Here is a 20157-nt window from a genome sequence, read left to right as displayed (position 1 = left end):
AACTCATTAGTAGCGTTTCGGTTGCGTAATGTCTTAATTTGAAATTCGAATTTCGATAAAAATCGCTTGCGTTATGCGGGGAGCACACTGAGTATAAATATTTAAATAAGTTATAAGTTTTTCTGTTTATTTAGATTGCCCGAAAAAGGGACAGGATTCACAAATGGATAATTCAAGATTAGATTAAGACATCTCTTTTTATACCCATTTATCTCATAATAGATTTAAATGCATATTACTAAGGAATTATGCTGTACATTTGATCTAAGATTATAATATTATAAACATTAAATTTCTTAACAACGATATAGCAAAATAAACGATGCTAATAATACCAACGACACGTAATACCGGAAAAAAGCCATTGAATAAAATTCATAGGTTATGTTGTGTACGTTAATCGTTCAGTGTTTCACTCAGATCCATTCAACCATTCTAGCGTAATCTAGCAACAAACATACGAAGTACTCAGTGTGCCCCGAGCCTTACCAGTGTAATGCAGTAGCCCTGTTCCCGGTGCATTACGATCCCCCGTTTTGGGCAACTGAAAACAGGTATTGCCACATCTTAATTAACTTTATCGCGTACTTAATTGGAGCATCGACAAAGCTTTTATTTTACAACCATTTCGCCCACTGAATTGCATATGGATTTATTTTATACGAGCTGCGCCACGCGGTTTCACCCGCGTAAGTCCGTATCCCGTAGGGGTATTGGGATAAAAAGTGGCCTATATGTTGTTCCAGTTGTTCAGCTATCTACGTACCAAATTTCATTGCAATGTGTCCAGTAGTTTTTGCGTGAAAGAGCAACAAACACACACACATCCTTACAAACTTTTGCATTTATAATATTAGTAGGATTATTAGTGTGTGTTGTGGCAAGCTTTTCGTAAAATGAGTGGTTTTTGTGGGAGTCGAGCACGCTTCGGCACGAATTGGGCCAGCTCGCGACGGGGAAGTACCACACCCCCACAGAAAACCGGCATGAAATAATAGCTTGCTATTGTGTTTCGTACGGTGAGTGGGGGAGCCGGAGGCCCTTTTCCTTACCCTTCCCAATCCTTTCCTTTATTCCTCTCATCAATCCTGTCCTAATCCCTTCCCAATTAAAGTCGGCAATCTATTTGTAGAGGCGAAAGGTCTGCAATTGACTTTACGCCTCTCCAAATGTTCATGGGCGGTGGTAGGGCTTACCATCAGGCGACCCACCAGCTCCATTGCCGACTTTATTTTCATAATATTAAGATCATTTTGAGTAGCGTGAGCTTAGGCGCGAGCCGCAAAAGTCAAGATAACAGACAGTTAAAAAAATTAAATGTAATTTTAATAATAGATACCCTCCAAATCTCATTCTAAATCTCTCCATTCTAAATGTTTGACCCGTTATATTGTTATAAGAATATTTAAAGTTTTCGGGTTATTTTTTTACATATATCTGTATATGAAACGTTTTTCTTTTTCTCTTATAAAGAAATAACACATACGTGTGTATATACATATCCATATGGATTAAATATTATTTATTAATTGGTGTGCATTGCGAAATAATTTATGCGATCCAATCATTTTATGTCTTCTAACATTTATTTTCAGATCATGTGTCTGACCGTACTTTGTATGAGATCGCATTATAATATTAGCACGCAGGATGTAGAATTATATTAAGTTAATTTATCGACTTAAATGCCTTGTACCTACTGATGCCAAAGATGTCTATCAAGTGTCACTGATATAAATCCTTAATTGAATGATTTTCTCTTATCATTTTTAAAACTTATTTTATAGTATTTTCTTATGTTTGATTTGAAATAAGAAATTATGCAAGTATTATAAATTAAAAACTTTTTATGTGGTGTGATTTTTTGTGGTGTCTCCCCGTGACCACGCTCGCTGTTAAGTGTTCGAAACATCGGGTTAATAATATAATGAATAAATCGCGTTTAAAATTCGTTAAAAAGTTTTTAATTCCTAAATATTAATATAGTTATTCTATTTTATTGAATGAAACCCTTTATATATATTGATACTTGATTAGTCATTTGATATTTAATGAGGAGAGACTATTGTTTTATCGACATTAATAAACGAAAAGCAATGCATTTAGGTCATTATATAAGATTATTTTACTTTATATTAAACGTATAAAAATATAATAACACAATAGTACTACCAATATTGGCAATATTAACTAAGATGATACCATAAACTTATAAAATTGTTGTATTATCGCTAATCTTACCTAAGTTTACAACATTTTAGTTAGAATTAAGTTGAAATCGAGTTGAAAGGAATCGGTTACATACAAACATACAGACAGATTTACGCAAAGTTCGTGCATTCATAATTTACGAACTTTAATTTACAATTTTTATTTTTGAAATTTGGTTACATTAATGGATCTATATATCTATAAATAAATAAATAATCAAGGCGTGGTAAAAAGCATAATTACAAATACACTAGCTGACCCGGCAAACTCTGTTCTGCCTTACTCTTATCACTACGGGGTATGAAAAATAGATGTTGGCCGGTTCTCAGACCTACCTGATATACACATAAAATTAAAATTAAAAATCGATCCAGCCGTTTCGGAGGAGTATAGCAACCAACATTGTGACATTAGAATTTTATAATTATATGTACATATTTTTTTTTTGTTCATCCATCCATCCATTATATCCACTTCCACATTTTCATAAATAGCGGAAGCTAACGGCATACAGCGCTGTCTTCAAACCGATCATAGTTTTATATGAAATATTGATATTCGATCATTAAATCCGGGTAAGCTAAACGATGTCCAATTAATTAGTAAAAGCAATCGTGGTTGCCACAGATGCCATTAATCAAGCTGAGATCGGGCTGATAGCAAGGACAGTGAGAGCAAGTGGTGTGCTCCACTTGGGACCATAATATTTGACGATTTTAATATTTAAAAGAACATTGCAAAAAAAAATAACATAGTTTTTTTGTGTTTTATTTTACGCGAGTATTATAAATTCAGAAATTAAAGACTTTAACGGATTTTAAACGCGTGTCTACCCGTGACCACGCTCGCTGTTCGAAACGTCGGGTTAATAATATAATGAATAAATCACGTCTAAGTCCGTTAAAAAGTCTTTAATTTCTAAGAACATTAAAATTTTTTACTTTTAATTATTTAAGCGGAAAGCTGTCATTTTAATGAGCTTTATAAGTCAGAAGGCATCAATCCACCATATATAATGATGTAGCATTACAATTCGTATAGATTTACTGAAAAAAAAGGAATAGAAATACAAAAAAAAATGTAATTTTTCAAAATCAGTTTTAACTACGAGTATTACATTTATACCTACCAACCTATATAAGTTTGAAGGGCAATGCGTCTAAAAATGTTCAAATCAATCAATCAAATCAAATCAAATTAAACAAAGATTCTTTGTTGTTTCATTGTTTGTTCCCTTGTTCCTTTCTTTCTTTCAAAGTTTACAAACTTTTTATTAAAAAACTGCAACCATGTACCAACCCGAGCGCCAAGCGGAAAACCTCTTTAGTCGCTAGTACCTCGCGGCCAAATGAATATGTAGGTACTCCTGTAAAGTATACTTCAAGGGAACTATCATTAGCAAATGAGAAAGATTAGCCCATGTTTATTGGGTAGCCGCTGCCTGCTGTGTTATGTAGGATGTGGGACAGGTTATGGATGATTTTCTTCTAGTAAATGCTGCTTTAAATATCTCTCCTTACAATACAGATGGTAGTCTGGAAGAGATCGCTGGCTAACGATAAGACCGCCATTTATGTGTGTGTTTTTTATATAAAATGCTCCTTTAAATATCTCTCCTTAAGCAATACAGATGGTAGTCTGGAAGAGATCGCTGGCTAACGATAAGACCGCCATTTATGTGTGTGTTTTTTATGTCATCGTCCGTAAAGCGTAAATTCGATTGTAGACTTTACGCCTCTACAAATGGATTACCAACTTATTAAAAAAGAATTTTGGAATAATAAAATTATAAATAGTATTATAAAGCTGAAGAGTTAGTTTGTTTGAACGCACTAATCTCAGGAACTACTGGTTCGATTTGAAAAATTCTTCCAATGATAGATTGCCCATTTATGGAGGAAGGTTATATGCTATTTATGTACTACGGGCGAAGCCGGGGCGGACCGCTAGTTATCTATATATATATATATATATATATTGAGGGTTATCTATTTTGTGGATTCCCATAAATAGGGCAGGATTATCGCACAATATTACCTGAAGCTAATTGAAACGGTTCGCATTAATATATTATAAGCCGATGTGCCATGTATCGATGAGGATTAGTGATTTGATTAATTGGTTGTTTTAATAAAACTAAGCAAACATGAGCTTGCAAAGTTGAATCGTGAGGCGTATTCTCGTTTTAAACGAAATAGGAAAACAACTATGAACTATAAATTTTTACATTATACAACATCTCATTTCAATTATTATTAATGATGAATATATATGTCATAATTACAATAAATACATGATATAATTACAGTTAATGACATTCAGATACCAGTAACAATATAAAATAAAGACATTCGATTAGATGTAGCTTTCACACAAGCTTAGACATGCCGAATATATGTACTGTTTATCATCATCATCATCATCAGCCAGCATCAGACGTCATAAGAGGATTCAGGCCATAATTCACCACGCTGGCCAATACAGTTTTTAATGGCATATTTAGTTTTAGTAATAACTTATTTTTATTGATATTTATAACATAGTAAGATTCATAAATTATACAAATATAAACTTATTCAAGTTTCTCCGTGCACGATAAGCCAACGACTGCTACATATGTTTTTTAATTGTTTTAACTACAATAAAAACACCCTGTATAAAATACAACGACTACAGGGTCAATCTTAAACAACATTTTTCTTAACAAAACACCATCACATCGCTCTCAAAGGGTTTCCGAGTAAACACCTAAATCAATAAACGGTACCTGCTCACAATAAAGTTATAAATCAAGTGGTGAGCGGTGAATAAAATCGCTTATATCTCGCTTATCGGCCGATCGCCTCCTCCGTAATAATATACGACGATAGACGCTATACAGGGTGTGTTTATTTTATAATTCTATGAAAACATATTATCAATTTCTGTTTACTATAATATTATTAATTCAAAAATAACTATGTGTACGTCTGTATAATGTGTATGTCTATATCTCTTCACGCATTGGCCATTGAATCACTATGGATGTAGTTTGGTACATAGATAGTTCGTGACTTGAAAAAGTATATATGATAGGTTTTATCCTGAATTATGAATAGCCATCGAGAACAGTAGCTATACGAGATTTTCTTTAACTAGGCAAGCAAAGCCGCGGTTGGAAACCTAGCAGAAAGTACAATATAACGACTTTTGACGATCGCATAACTATGAATATGTTATGCGAGTTTCGGTTTAAAATGTATGAATTACTAGCTCCGTCCCGCGGTTTCACCCGCATAAGTCCATGCCCCGTAGGAATATCGGGATAAAAAGTTACCGATATGTTATTCCAGTTATAAAGCTCTCTACGTGCCAAATTTCATCGAAATCGGTTCAGCAGTTTTTGCGTGAAAGAGCAACAAACACACACACATTCTTACAAACTTTCGCATTTATGATATTGGTAGGACTAACTGATATAAAATAAGCTATTTTTGAGAGATTAATTCTTTAAATTATAAAAAATACAAGCGATTTTTTACAAAAATTCATATAAAGCATCTCATTTATGTTAGAAAATTGAATGAGCATCACTACAAATCCAGCGACCAAATTGCGCCGAAATAAAACGTTCTGGTACTAAAGAGGACCACTTCATAAAACACAGCAGCTAAGTACACCTCATAAAGCAAACTAAAAGCCAGCTATACACGGCCTTTCACGAGGCGACAATTTTCTCGGTTCATTTCAAATACGGCAAAAATAATAAATTTCCGCAACATCCTGTATAAGTCGCTTGCAGGCTCTAACACCGGCATAGAATGTATTTAATGGACCTTTGGAGAAAATTTTTGTGATACATTGCTCCATCTCTCTTGGTTTTTAATAATACATATATTTGCCAGTAGAGGTATTAAGCTGTATGTGGTAGACGAGCACGCATGGGTACGAATTGGGCCAGCTCGCATCGGGGAAGGAACACACTCCCACAGAAAACCGGCGTGAAATAGCATACTGCTGTGTTTCGTTCGGTGAGTCAGGGAGCCGGAAACCCATAACCTTTTCCTTACCCTTCCCAGTTCCCTTTATTCCTCTCGTCAAAACTTCCTTCATCCCTTTCCAATTTGAAGTCGGTAATCCATTTCTATAGGCGTAAGGTCTTCAATCGACCTTACGCCTCTCCAAATGTTCATGGGCGGTGGTAGCGCTTACCATCAGGCGACCCACCAGCTCCATTGCCGACGACGACATATTAAAAAAAATAATGATACTACGGGATTCTCTATCTTTTCCTTGTACTACGCGGGCAAAGCCGCGGGCGGCAAGCTAGTGACACAAACCAATTGTTCTATAAACATATTTGAAATGTAAACATAGGGTTGTCACTCAAACTCAATTGCATCAAACCGATACCTTTGATCAGACTGCTAAAAAAGTCCCAAGTGCCATCCCGTAACTCGCACTTTTTGATCCTGTATAGACCCTTTGAGCTACGTACAAACAGGATCATATCTTTCCACGTATTGCCATGCCTGCAGGCTATACGTCATGTGTTATATTTCTAAGATTAGATGTTCTTTGTGCTATATTGAAAAATGATTTCAAGTACAAAACAATAATAATAATAAAGTCTTTATTAAAACTGTTAAATAATACAATTATATTGGTAGAAACGAAAGCCTGTGTTAGTAAAAACTAACTATAACTAAAATATATCGAGTCCAAGCTTTAGCCCGCGGCTTCGCATGCGTTAGATTCGGAGTAGTTTAATATGTTATTATAAATAAAAGCTGTCCACTTGAATCACTCTGTCTATTTAAAAAAAACCATGAAACTCCGTTGGTTAGTTTTAAAGATCTAAGCATACACATACATTTATAGGAACAGACGCGGAAAAAAATTAGCTTTAAACTGTGTAGTGATATAATGTATATAATTATGTATTTTAAACTAGTCGCTTTTCCTGACTTCGCCCGAAGTGACCCCTGAGATATAAACCTGACACTCTTGAATAGTGTAGCTTAATGTTAGTAAAGGAATGTTCATTTTCGGTTCAGTAATTTCTAATGTTACAACTGCAATCATACACAGTTAGAAACTGTACTTATTTAATCTTTACATATGTTAAAATAGATAAATTCTGAAGCGTTTCTATTGGAGCTTTTAAATCTATTAAGCAATTATCTTCTTCAAAATAATAAGTTTGTAATTATGAAACAAATATAAAAAATAAATAAAATTTGAACTCTATTTACGTATTCAAATCGACTTCTGCAGTATATTATTAAAATTTGACGCAAAAAAAATGGCGGGTCACTTTGATAAAACAATTCGGAAAAAAGTTGCTCCAACCTCTCGAGACAAAGCAAAAACATATTTCGTTATCGCCATTGTCACGGAAAAATTGCGAATAAAAATCGTAAACAAACAGACCAAAACTTTCCTCGAAGCCTCTGGAGAGGACAGAATTTATTATTTTTGATGTTTTACCGTTAACATAGGTTGAACCAGTAATTTTGGGATATGACGTATGTGAGAATTACGTGGGTTAAACTTTTAATTCTTAATGGAATAGCTAACCATCGTGAAATATAAGCACATCTATATGCATCATCATCATCATCAGTTATGTTGATACTTCAGGGACACAGTTCACAGTTCAGGCCATAATCCACCACACTGCCACATGACGTCACATGCCAGTTCCCTTACATCAATTCTATCTTACCGTTTTTAGCACGCACATAATAAAAAATTACTATTATTTTATTATCACTGAAGTTATATTCGTAAGCTCTTAACGATTTTTCTCTTCGATTGCTTCATTTTTATGTTTTTTTAGCATCACTATTATCTTCTAATATATAAAATTCTCGTGTCACAGTTTTCGTTGCCAAACTCCTCCGAAACGGCTTGACCGATTCCTCTGAAATTTGGTAAGCATATTGGGTAGATCTGAGAATCGGCCAACATCTATTTTTTATCCCGATATTCCTACGGGATACGGACTTACGCGGGTGAAACCGCGGGGCGCAGCTAGTATTATATATATTTCCAAATGTTATGTAAAAATAAGATATGAATTTGTCATGATTTTAAAAAGGCAACTACGATCTCTCTGGAAATTGCTTTCTGTTACAACAATTCAAAAGTGCTTCAAAGAAAAGTCTAATTGAATAAATACATATTCGAGTTTTGCAGAGAAAGGTATACAGATGGCAGATGATAAGATAACATGAAGACTATGGTTTAAAATGGATTAAAAAAAAAAACAATACACACGCACGATTAGTGGCAGATTTTTTCTTAAATGGAATAGATAGAATTCGTTGGCTTTAATAACAAAAAACTTAATTAATGATCGTAATTTAATTAAATATCGTATTCATAAGATAAAGATAGAGATAAATCATGTTTTATTCACATTGTGTTTTCTTGTGTTTGATTGTCATACATACCAAAAGGCACTAAATAGGCACTAACATCCAATACGTCACATCGTATTAAATAGTATTTTGAATAAATCGCATTCAAAATTCTTTGAAAATGTCTTGATTGTTTTACGTATTCTTACTTTTAATTTAAAAAATAGTCCAAGTATAATTCGTTTTTTTTATGTCTTAGCGGGCAACTGAGCTGGTGGTTCGCCTGATGGTAAGCGATCACCACCGCCCATGAACATTTGCAAAGGTAGGGCCTCTGCGAATGCGCTGCCCACTTTTTTGGGGTAAGGGAAAAGGAATTGATTATCGACTGGAAAGAAGGAATGGACTGGGACGGGTGGGGAAAAGGAAATGGGAAAGGAAAAAAATTTTAATATAATTCAAATATATATTTACACATTCACATAATACTTATATATTATATATAAATATATATACAATCAAAAGTAGAATCACTCCAAGAAAGAAAACTAATAAAAAGTCGTATATCCTTTATACACACTCAATTAATTTAAAAATAGATTTCAATTTGCTAGCGCCCGCATCTAGTCTTCCACAGGCATTATCTTAGAAAGCTGAATCGCTTAACATTCATTCATCATCAGTGAATGATCTTAGATTTATTTGTGTTTCACAAAAGGTCTAATGGCATCGAACTCGCTGACTCACCGGGCTGTAATGTATATGTAATGAAAAATTGAATGGGGAGGCAATAACGAGCGTTAACCGACTTTAATAAAGGTAGTGGAGTAAGTATGTTTTTATTTATGTCACAGTGGAAAGGTTTTGTAGCTTCGCTTAACAATTACAACAATGATACAGCGAAGAAATAGTTGTAAACGCACTATACACGTTAGAATATCAAAAAACTAAGCTTTTAAATATCAGAATTAAAATTAAAATGGATAGGTACAAAGTTTCAAATAAGGAATCTGAAATCTAGTGAACCGGTCGCAATTTCTGAGGTCACAAACAAATATTGGAACTGAGAAGCTCCTTCTTTCTTAAGTCGGTTAAAAATTATGATATATAAACAAAATACGCTTGATAAACATGAATACTCTACAATTTAATTACATCCTTCTAACAATTACCTGAAATTAATTGCTGTTCAGTCTTCAACACCCAAAGCACAGCTTTTCTGCGAAACTGATTTGCGGAAGGACATTGACCTCGACACCTATGTATCTCTAAAAGAGGCTGATTTATACAATCCGAATGAACTTTTGAGTTTGTTGTTACTAGCTGCTCGCCCCGGCTCCGCCCGGCTTGACCTGGGATAAAAAATATAGCCTACAGTCATATATAGCGTGGTTTTCTATGAGTTATTAATTTTTTAAATCGCTTTATCAGATCCAGAGCTCTCTGCAACTGCATAAACTCAAAAATTTATAAGCTTTGCGTTTTATTATATACTTAATAATTTTAAACAAGATTTTGTCCGTGTCTTCGCACGCATTAAATTCGGAGTAATTCAATCGATGTTATTATACACATAAACCTTCCTTCTCTCTCAATATAAACTCCATCTATTAAAAAATCCTATCAAAATCTTTCGTAGTTTTAAAGATCTAAACATAAATAGAAAGAAATAATGAAGCGACTTTTCTTTATATTATACTAGCTGCGCCCCGCGGTTTCACCCGCGTAAGTCCGTATCCCGTAGGAATATCGGGATAAAAAGTTGCTTATATGTTATTCCAGTTGTCCAGCTATCTACGTACCAAATTTAATTGCAATCGGTTATGTAGTTTTTGCGTGAAAGAGCAACAAACACACACACATCCTTACAAACTTTCGCATTTATAATATTAGTAGGATTATTCGAAAGGAGCATTTAATCGGGATACAAAGACATCACCCAAGTCAGCGTATACTCCATCTGTATACTAAACTTCATCAAAATCCGTTCAGTAGTCCCAAAGTGATTGACGATCATCCAAACATCCAAACAATCTAACTTTCACATTTACAATATAAGTGTGATTAAACAAATATATTGCCGTGTAGGCACAGTGATTAAGAAGAAATAAATTTATTTATTTATTTATAATAATTAAAACGGTTTTACACCAATAACATTAATTATCAATTTTTACATTATATAACATTTCACTTAAATTTATAAATAATATATATGACACAATTACTATTAAATACATTACATAATTACAATTAATGACATTCAGATACAAGTAACAATGTAAAATGAATAATATTGATTAAAACAATAAAATAAAACCGTTAGTGTCGTCCACTCAACCCGCCCGGTCACTTGAAACGCGAAATTCCTGCATCTCCACCGTTTAATACTCTTTGTTGTTATCTTAACAAAGGACTTGACGCTTGTAAAGAACAACACGGCGGTGTAGACATGGAAGCGACTGGGGAACTATTTTTTCATATGAGACTCTTTGATTTCTCATTGTTAATATGTTATTTTGTTAGTATATCTCATGATTAGATTAGTCCTTAGGTAATTTTGATTAGATTATTAATGTTAGGAAAGGAAACGGGCTTCCGACTCCCCAAATTACCGTACGAAACACAGACGCATATTTCACGCCGGTCTTCTGTGGGGGTGAGACACTTTCCCGGTACGAGCTGGCTCAATTTGTTCCGAAGCGTACTCAACTCCCATGTTTAAATCTTTGTCTATGTGTTATTACAGTTGTCCAGCTATCTACCAAATTTCTTTGCAATGGTTCTGCAGTTTTTAAGCGAAATAATAAAAAAACATCCACAGACACATACACACATACGTCCATCCATACTTACAAAATTTCGCGTTTATATTATTAGTAGAATTACTTCAATCATACTTTAAACCTATCAGAATGCAATTTAATCAGTGCCACACAACAAACTTACATTTATAATTTTCAGAGGATTATACAAATATGTATAATTACATTACATCCGTAAATTGACCGAAAACTGTTATAATTATTGTTCACCATCAATGTTAATTAGCGCTTTCATTTTAAATCGACCGCGTTTTAATACTTATTGAGAGTTGAGACGCGCTTATATCGAAATAACAAAAATATCGCTTACGTAAAAAGCGAGAACTGGTTTGTTTGTTTTAATTTATCTCAAATAGTACTGGACCGATATTGAGTTATCACAAATGATTATCTGTACAATATAGTGTTAAATCTGTTGCTTATTACTTATTGTGAGAGACTGGTGCCCAAGATAAGTATAGAATACTTCTGTTACGGGTCACCAGGCCCCTAAGAATTTACAGTTACCTTTATAAGATAGACAATGGACATTACTGAAATGATGAGAATTTTTTGAAAAATATAATATAGTTGCGCCCTGCGGTTTCACCCGCGTATCCCGTAGGAATATCAGAATAAAAAGTTGCCTATATGTTATTCCAGTTATCCAACTGTCTACGTACCAAATTTCATTGCAATCGGTTCAGTAGTTTTTGCGTGAAAGAGTAAAAAACACATACACATCCTTACAAATGTTGGCATTTATGATATTAGTAAGATATAGGGGGGTCGAATATAGCCTGAATTGCTTCAAGAAAAGGAGGCCGTGCCATTTTTTTTGCTTTGGTTTACTTTGGTGGGGGCACCTTGCCCCCAGATTGATCCTTACCATTTTGTATCTGTAACGTCTGCCATTAGTTCTTCGGGAATCTAGTACAGGGACGCAGGCGCACGTCGATCCCCGACCACGTACGTTACACGACTGACTGATCGACAACCACGCCATCTACTGGTGTACATGAGACGTATATATCTATTAAATAGATACAAACACCACAGTATTTTTAGACAACTTTAGGAAGAAAACTCATATACGCAAATGCATTATATCCTAGATATAATATAAACGAGTTATATTTAATATCGATAGAAGTAATATATTTGTGTCACATCTAGTGTCATACATCCACGTAAACAGAGCCCAACAAAAGGTTTTCACATAACGCCGTCATAAGGAGCCCTTCAGGGAGCTTTATCCGGAAGATGCCACTTGTTATACAGTCTTATATGATGTATGGCCTTTCTAGATCTTATCATCATTGGTCATTTAGAAACTGGACTCGCACTTCATTGGTGTGAGTTCGCACAGCGTTCAATGGATGTTTTAAACATTGGAGTTCAGCCCTATCACCTGTGTATTTCATACAATTGGTCGAGCTGTTTTGGGGAGTGCGAATGAAAACATAATTCGGAAGGTATTATGATTTACTTCGGTTAGCCGATTACATCGGTTTAATCTAAATTTGATTTGCAGTGAACAGTAAATTTAGGTGTATATTGATATATCTATCCCTTTCTGTCTGACTCTTCTTCACACCTAAACCACTGAACTGATTTGGATGTAATTTGGTACTAAGATAGCTTGAGACTTGAGAAAGAACATAGTACATGTTCTATTATTGTCATATTTTCCCTAGACTTCAGGGGTGGAGCCGCGGGGGAAAGCTATTGAATTAAAAAAACACACGTGTGTAAAAAAAATCTCCAATCAGCAGGTTTTATGCGTAATTGAGTCATCACGTAGACATTTCGTGACGTCACACAAATGGTATGTTACACACCTCGCTTAATAAGGTTTTTCAATGACCTTACATTGTTATAGTTTATGGCGGTCAGGTTTTGCAAGTATCGCCATAAAATTAACAGCTACAATTTAAGATTACTCGGAATAATCTTATCAAGGTGTTAACAATGATTTTATGGTTGCAACAATGTATTGAACAAAATGGTCGATTTCTCAGAAGTTTCAATAAACATTTATTTGCAATAATTATATATGTAAGATGGGATAAATATTTGATGAATATATAGAGAAACTAGCTGCGCCCCGCGGTTTCACCCGCGTAAGTCCGTATCCCGTAAGAATATTGGGATAAAAGTTGCCTATATGTTATTCCAGTTGTCCAGCTGTCTACGTACCAAATTTCATTGCAATCGGTTCAGTAGTTTTTGCGTGAAAGAGCAACAAACACACACGCCCTTACAAACTTTCGCATTTATAATATTAGTAGGATATTATAATTATAAAAGGTTTTTTGAGCAAAATTTAATAAGAGATCATAAGTAACGTTTGTATGGAAACGTGGTAAATTAATTAAAAATGACTTTGTTGTTAATTGGGCTCACACGGATAGAATTAGAACTTCGTCCTCATAGTAAACGAAAAGATAAATAGTGATAGAACTCATAATATTCCCGAGCCGGGATTTTAGATGAGAGTTTTTTTTAATAGATATAGTGATTCAAGAGGAAGGGTTATATGTATAATAACATCCGATAAATAATGGAGAAATATTGTAATTCAATTGAGATATTTTCAAGATCAGAGGAAATCTTCACGGTATAGGGTAAGGTTTAATCCGAATTAAACGCGTGCAAAACCACGAGCAAAAGCTAGTATATATATATAAAAGAAAGCAATGTTAGTCACACTATTTATAACTTAAGAACGGATTACTCGATTTGTCTGAAAATTTGTGCAGAGGAAGCTTAGAACCACGAGACGGACATAGTAAAATTTTTATCCCGGTAATCTCACGTGAACGGGAACATGTAAGGAAAACCTCGGGTCTATCTTTCCTGCGACTACGCGACCAAAGCCACGGGCAAAAGCTAGTTCAAAATAAATCGTCGTTAATATAGCATACGTTACTCCCAAACTTCGTTCAAAAGTTTCACAGCTGCTATAAAATGCTTTATTATAATGAGCGGGAGGACTGAGCTGTATATATTTTGTTGACGGCTTTATGCATTCAAGACAATGCTCTTAATCATATATATATATATATATATATATATATATATATATATATATATATATATATATATATATATATATATATATATATATATATATATATATATATATATATATATATATATATATATATATATATGTATAATTCTCGTGTCACAATGTTAGTTACGATAATCCTCCGAAACGGCTCGGCCGATTGTCGGGAATTTTTTTGTGTATATCGGATAGGCTGAGAATCGGTCAACATCTATTTTTCCCTAAATGATAAGAGTAAAGCAGAACAGCGTTTGCCGGTTCAGCTAGTTTTAAATAAAATCGTATAAAACTATATACATGCATATGTATAAATGATATTATTAACTTTTAATGATGATTTTTATTGTGTTGGTTTTTTTCTTTTATATAACTAAATAATAGACCGAGACCGTGACGTCTTGAAACAGTACTAATTGCATTGTAGGATAAAGTCGCAATTGGACTGGTTGTCTACCGGCATCACTTTCTTACAATGGAATTAATACTGCCACAAAACATTAACCCCAGATTGAGCTGAAATATCCAATGCATTTTTTTTAGAAATTATACTTGAATCATTTGTGCTATGCGAGAAAAATCATACTAAACTTTATTTGTTGATTTAATATTTTTAAGATGCTTTATTGTAAGATTTTCTTTGTTTTTCTTTTTATAGGCTGTTTGAATGTATAATCATGCTGGACTTTAAATCTTTTTTTTTAAGTTAATATTTTATAAAAATAGGAATTTAAACAAATTGGAGATTGTTGCACGTACAAACATTATTAGGCATCTAGTCTAGCTACACCTGTGCCTGGATCCTTTTATTATGTAAATGAATAAGTAAACTATACATATTTTGAGGATTTTTAATCAAAAATTTAGTACGTAAACCTATAGTAAAACTAGCTGTTGCCCGCAGCTTCGCCCGCGTGATCATAATAATTATGATTTACTTGCCTATTTTATCTGCTGGATAGGATTTATTATAAATAATTTAAACTACTCCGAATTTAACGCGTACGAATCCGTGGGCAAAAGCTAGGCCATTATAATCTAACGGTGTATATTATAATTTTACAGTGACATAAACATATCATACATACAAAACTGCGATCAAGCACTTTCGTCACCTACTTGAAAAATTAAAAAAAAAAATTGTTTGCAACCGTGTACCGTGAAAACACAACAAAAGTTTCGCATTCATAAAATTAGTATAGATACGTTACATTGACAAGTTCATACTGATCGATAACCCTCCTAATATCATAAATGTGAAAGTAACTATTTTTTTATCAATCTGTCTCTTACTCACGCCTAAACACTGATCCGATTTAAACAAAACTTTGTTAACGACCCCAGAAAGGACAAGGAATTGATTTATCCAAGAAATCACACTCTGATTTAAACTGTGCGAGGAAAACCCTGGGGCTCTACTAAGCGGTCGAAGCCGCGTGCAGAAAGCTAGTAACCTCATATAAAAGGTTGACCAATACATCGTTAGAACAAAAAGCCATTACGAATACAAACTAAGAGGGAACCTTCCAGATAATGTCTAATGAAACACCCATATAATTAGGTCGCTGGTATCAATTATTTAGAGGTAACTTCCACAGGGTCTAGGTACATTAATTACGAGCTAGTGGGACGTGGGACCCTATTTATTTGACTTAATAAGATATCCCATTAAATGGATACTGGATGCTGGGGTTTTTCGCAGTTTGCTTAGAGTTTTTGTCAGGTTGGGGATTTTAGGCGTAATGTGGAGACATGAGCTTATATGTATTAAATGATATATAAAACGCATTTAGGTATGTTTATGAATAAATAGATTGATGTGTCTGTGTGCTATGTCTTAATAACGGTGTATTTAATCTATATGGAAGTGTGTTCTTTGAATGTGTTATAGATATAAACATCTAAACAATAATTTATCGGTATTTCTATCTATCTCTACTCAACAACCCTAAAGAGTCCGGCGGGAATTTCACAGTTGTAACATACATGTCTTATATAGACATTGGTACGTTGAGAGTGAATAAGGATATTTTAATTTTTTAAAGGGTTAGGGCTGACCCAAAAGTTTTGGATGTCACAAGATAAAAATAGCTTTAATAGAAATATCCATTTAATACATGCTTTCTTAAATATCTGTTTGTCTCTTATCTGAAGCCACTGAACTTGGATGAAATAGATGCAAAGGTAATTTATGAGAAAAGTAATAGTATAGATTTAAATTGGAACTTATTAACTATGCGGGGGAATTTCTGTGCTCCTGCTTCTTTTCTTCGCTGTCTCTTCCTTTGACTACGCGACAGTGGGAGGAGAAGAGGGGATAAAACAATAGTGTTGATCTCCTTAAGGATCTGTCGATATAAATACCAGTTATGATGTACCCTGATTGCCCTATCACTGCGCCTCTAATCCTGTGCGGCGGCAGCATAAAGAATGATCTTCCTACACGATAATGTAATAAGTTATACGCTTTTGCGTTTCTCTTGTCGAGGATTTTCTAGCTTTAGGATCATTTTAACAAAGTCCAAGGAAGGAGGAGTTTATTAATTCCACCGTATATTATGTGTTTGTTGTATCATTATATATGTGGTAGTCGAGCACGCTTCGGCACGAATTGGGCCAGCTTGCACCGGGGAAGTACCACACCCCCACAGAAGACCGGCGTGAAACAGTATTCTGCTGTGTTTCGTTCGGTGAGTGGGTGAGCCGGAGTCCTTTTCCTTCCCCTTCCCAGTCCTTTCCTTTATTCCTCTCGCTAATCTTTTCTTAATCCCTTCCCAATTTAAAGTCGGCAATCCATTTGTAGAGGCGTAAGGTCTGTAATCAACTTTACGCCTCTACAAATGTTCATGGGCGGTGGTAGCACTTACCATCAGGCGTCCCACCAGCTCCATTGCCGATTGTGACATAAAAAAATAAAAAAAAAATCATTTTTTACTAGGTGAACTAACTTCTATGTTTATTTTTTCATTTGTTTGCTCGTGCCTGGTTGTCCAATTAAAATTTGTTCTAGTCCTATTGTTAAAAGGCGGTTTTGTTCTCTGTTAAAACTAATCATTAGTTTAATTCATTCATTCATTGTTGTATTGTGTTGTCTTAATTTTATTGTTTCGTTTAAATTGTGATTTAATGGAGTTAAATAAATGTGTCTTTCTTTCTAATTAGTACTTTTTACTTTTTATTTCTTTAAGCAGCGGTGGCTCAGTGGTGAGAACCTCTGACTTCAAGATCGATAAGTCGGGGTTGGAGACCGAGCGAGCATGCAGGAAATAAATTGATTTTTCAATTTATCTGCACATCACCACTGTTTAAAACGGTGAAGGAAAACATCGTGAGGAAACCGGCATGTCCAAGAATCAAAAGTTGGACGACATGTGACATCTGCCAACATGCACTTGGCTGGCGTGGTGGATTATGGCCTGAACCCACATAGGAGGCCAGTGTCCCAGCTGCGGGAACATGGGCTGATGATGACGATGATGACTTTTTATTTGTATTTTAAGGTTTGACTTTAAGTATTTAAATGTATTCACATTTAAATATAATGTAGCGGATTTTACGTTATATATTATTGAAAGCTCATTGTACATAAAGTTATTATATAATAACAAATATAACAACTGTACGGTACATGGGTCCCCAGACATTATTATATATACGAGATTGCCTTGTTGAATCCTTGCGTTAATCCCAAAGCATTTATACCTATTGTACAAGTTGTGTAGCATCACCACATCTTACAACTTGGGCCGCGTTCGAGTCTCGACAAACTTGCCTATTTACGATGCGACAGGCTTTCGAGTTATGAGCTGAACCGGTAGCCATTGCGTGCATACAATGCGTCATATAACAGCCCACTGTTTTGTTTTGGCGGCCCATAAAAATGTCGGTATGAATGCGTTATAAAATCACGGGGAAGATGAGTAAGATCCCTTCGGATAATTATGCTGGTATAGCATGGATAGATATTGAGTTTTATTAATGTCACAGCGGGTAAGTGAGCTGGTGAAAAGCTACCCATGAACATTCGCAAAGGAAGTGCCTCTGCGAATGCGCTGCCCGCTTTTATGGGGTAAGGAATAAGGAAAGGATTGACGATTGGAAAGGAGGAATGAACTAGGAAGGATGAAGAAAAGGAAATGGGCCTCCGTCTTCGGCTGTCTTGGAAGTAATTTAATGTAGTCATAAATTAGTTTCATAAATAAATAAAAGTGTAATTAATAACAGTTCAATTAAAACATTTATCTATTAAATTTTAATATGGACAATAAAATAATACATCGTGCCTTTGTTATTTTGTGCTTGGTATAAACAATAATAATTCTCTATATGTATAAATATTATTAATTATTTATGTACAAAAATGAGAATTGTACGCCACATGGCAGATCGCAGTAGATTTTTATATAATGAAAACTGTCCTAATAACCTGTGAATCACAATAAAGTATTTTGAATTTGAATATTTGAATTTGAAAGATTGTACGTATGACTTGATTGTTATTTTCCATCGCAGCATTATGGCTTTTTATTTATAAGCAAGATTTAATTGACTTCTTACAGACGAGTTATTTCTCAAATAACAATTTGCTATTATTGCTGTTAAAGAGAAACTAAAATATGAAACACCTACTAATAGTTAAAGTATTTACAAATAAGATACTGAAAGTTTGAATTGAGCTGGAAGTTAATGAAAAATGCTGCTTTGAAGTTTCATTCGCTTTCCAATTGACCCTAATTAGGTATTACATTAATTTTCTTCCGAAGATGTTTTATGTGGAATCAATAAAGGTAACAGTTGTTGGCTTGTGGGGGCGCAGCTAGCCCCACGGTTTCACCCGCGTAAGTCCGTATCCCGTAGGAATGTCAGAGCTTTGTTCGCTGCTACCGAGAAGCTGTGACCTGACAGATCAAACTCCACTGTGTTCCGTCGCACCGATAATTTGATGGGATCATGGGAATTCAGTGGAACCACAACCGCGAAATGCTTATCGTGTCTATACGTGATATTATAGATCTATATACACACAAAGATCTATAGATCCTTACCCATAACACGCAGTACAGCCCACGCACGCATTCATAAGCAGATTACTCGAAATGGCTTACAATTTCGTAGTGTGTGACATATTAAAAACTCATTCAAATATGTGTGTAATGCCGAAACCAATAAAATCAGGATTTCGCCCACGTCCTCTGTGTTCCGTTCGTGCGAATACGGCCTAACCTAACGGCTGAGTAGGCGGGTTAGGGCATGGACACACTGCACGTTCGTATTTATATAACATTGGAGGTTTTATACGCAGTTTAAATACATTATGGTCATGTGTCATATACTTACTTTGAGTTGTGACGTCGAAAAATTATAACATTCGTTGACTTTTTATAATATTATGTTATGCCTCAATCATGTTTTAGAATCATGCTGACAAACGGCGCTGAAATTCGAAATGTATGCACGTAATGCACAGCAGAATCTGATACCTACGCGTCATTTTAAAACGCTTCATCGAGCTTCATACGTTTCAGCTGTCAGCACTGATTATCAGTGCGACTCCAAATCCTTATGCTTCATATAATAATAACATTATATACTAATAGCCTTTGCTCGCGGCTTCGCACGCATTAATTCGGAATTGGGAATAGTTTAATGGATATATTATACCTAGTCTTGCCATAAATATTGTAATAAAGAAAAAAGAAAATTGTTAACTGCAAATAACATTTATTAC

Source organism: Zerene cesonia, chromosome 8, assembly GCF_012273895.1.
Source record: "Zerene cesonia ecotype Mississippi chromosome 8, Zerene_cesonia_1.1, whole genome shotgun sequence".
Lineage (NCBI taxonomy): Eukaryota > Metazoa > Arthropoda > Insecta > Lepidoptera > Pieridae > Zerene > Zerene cesonia.
Note: the sequence above shows the minus strand (reverse complement) of the source record.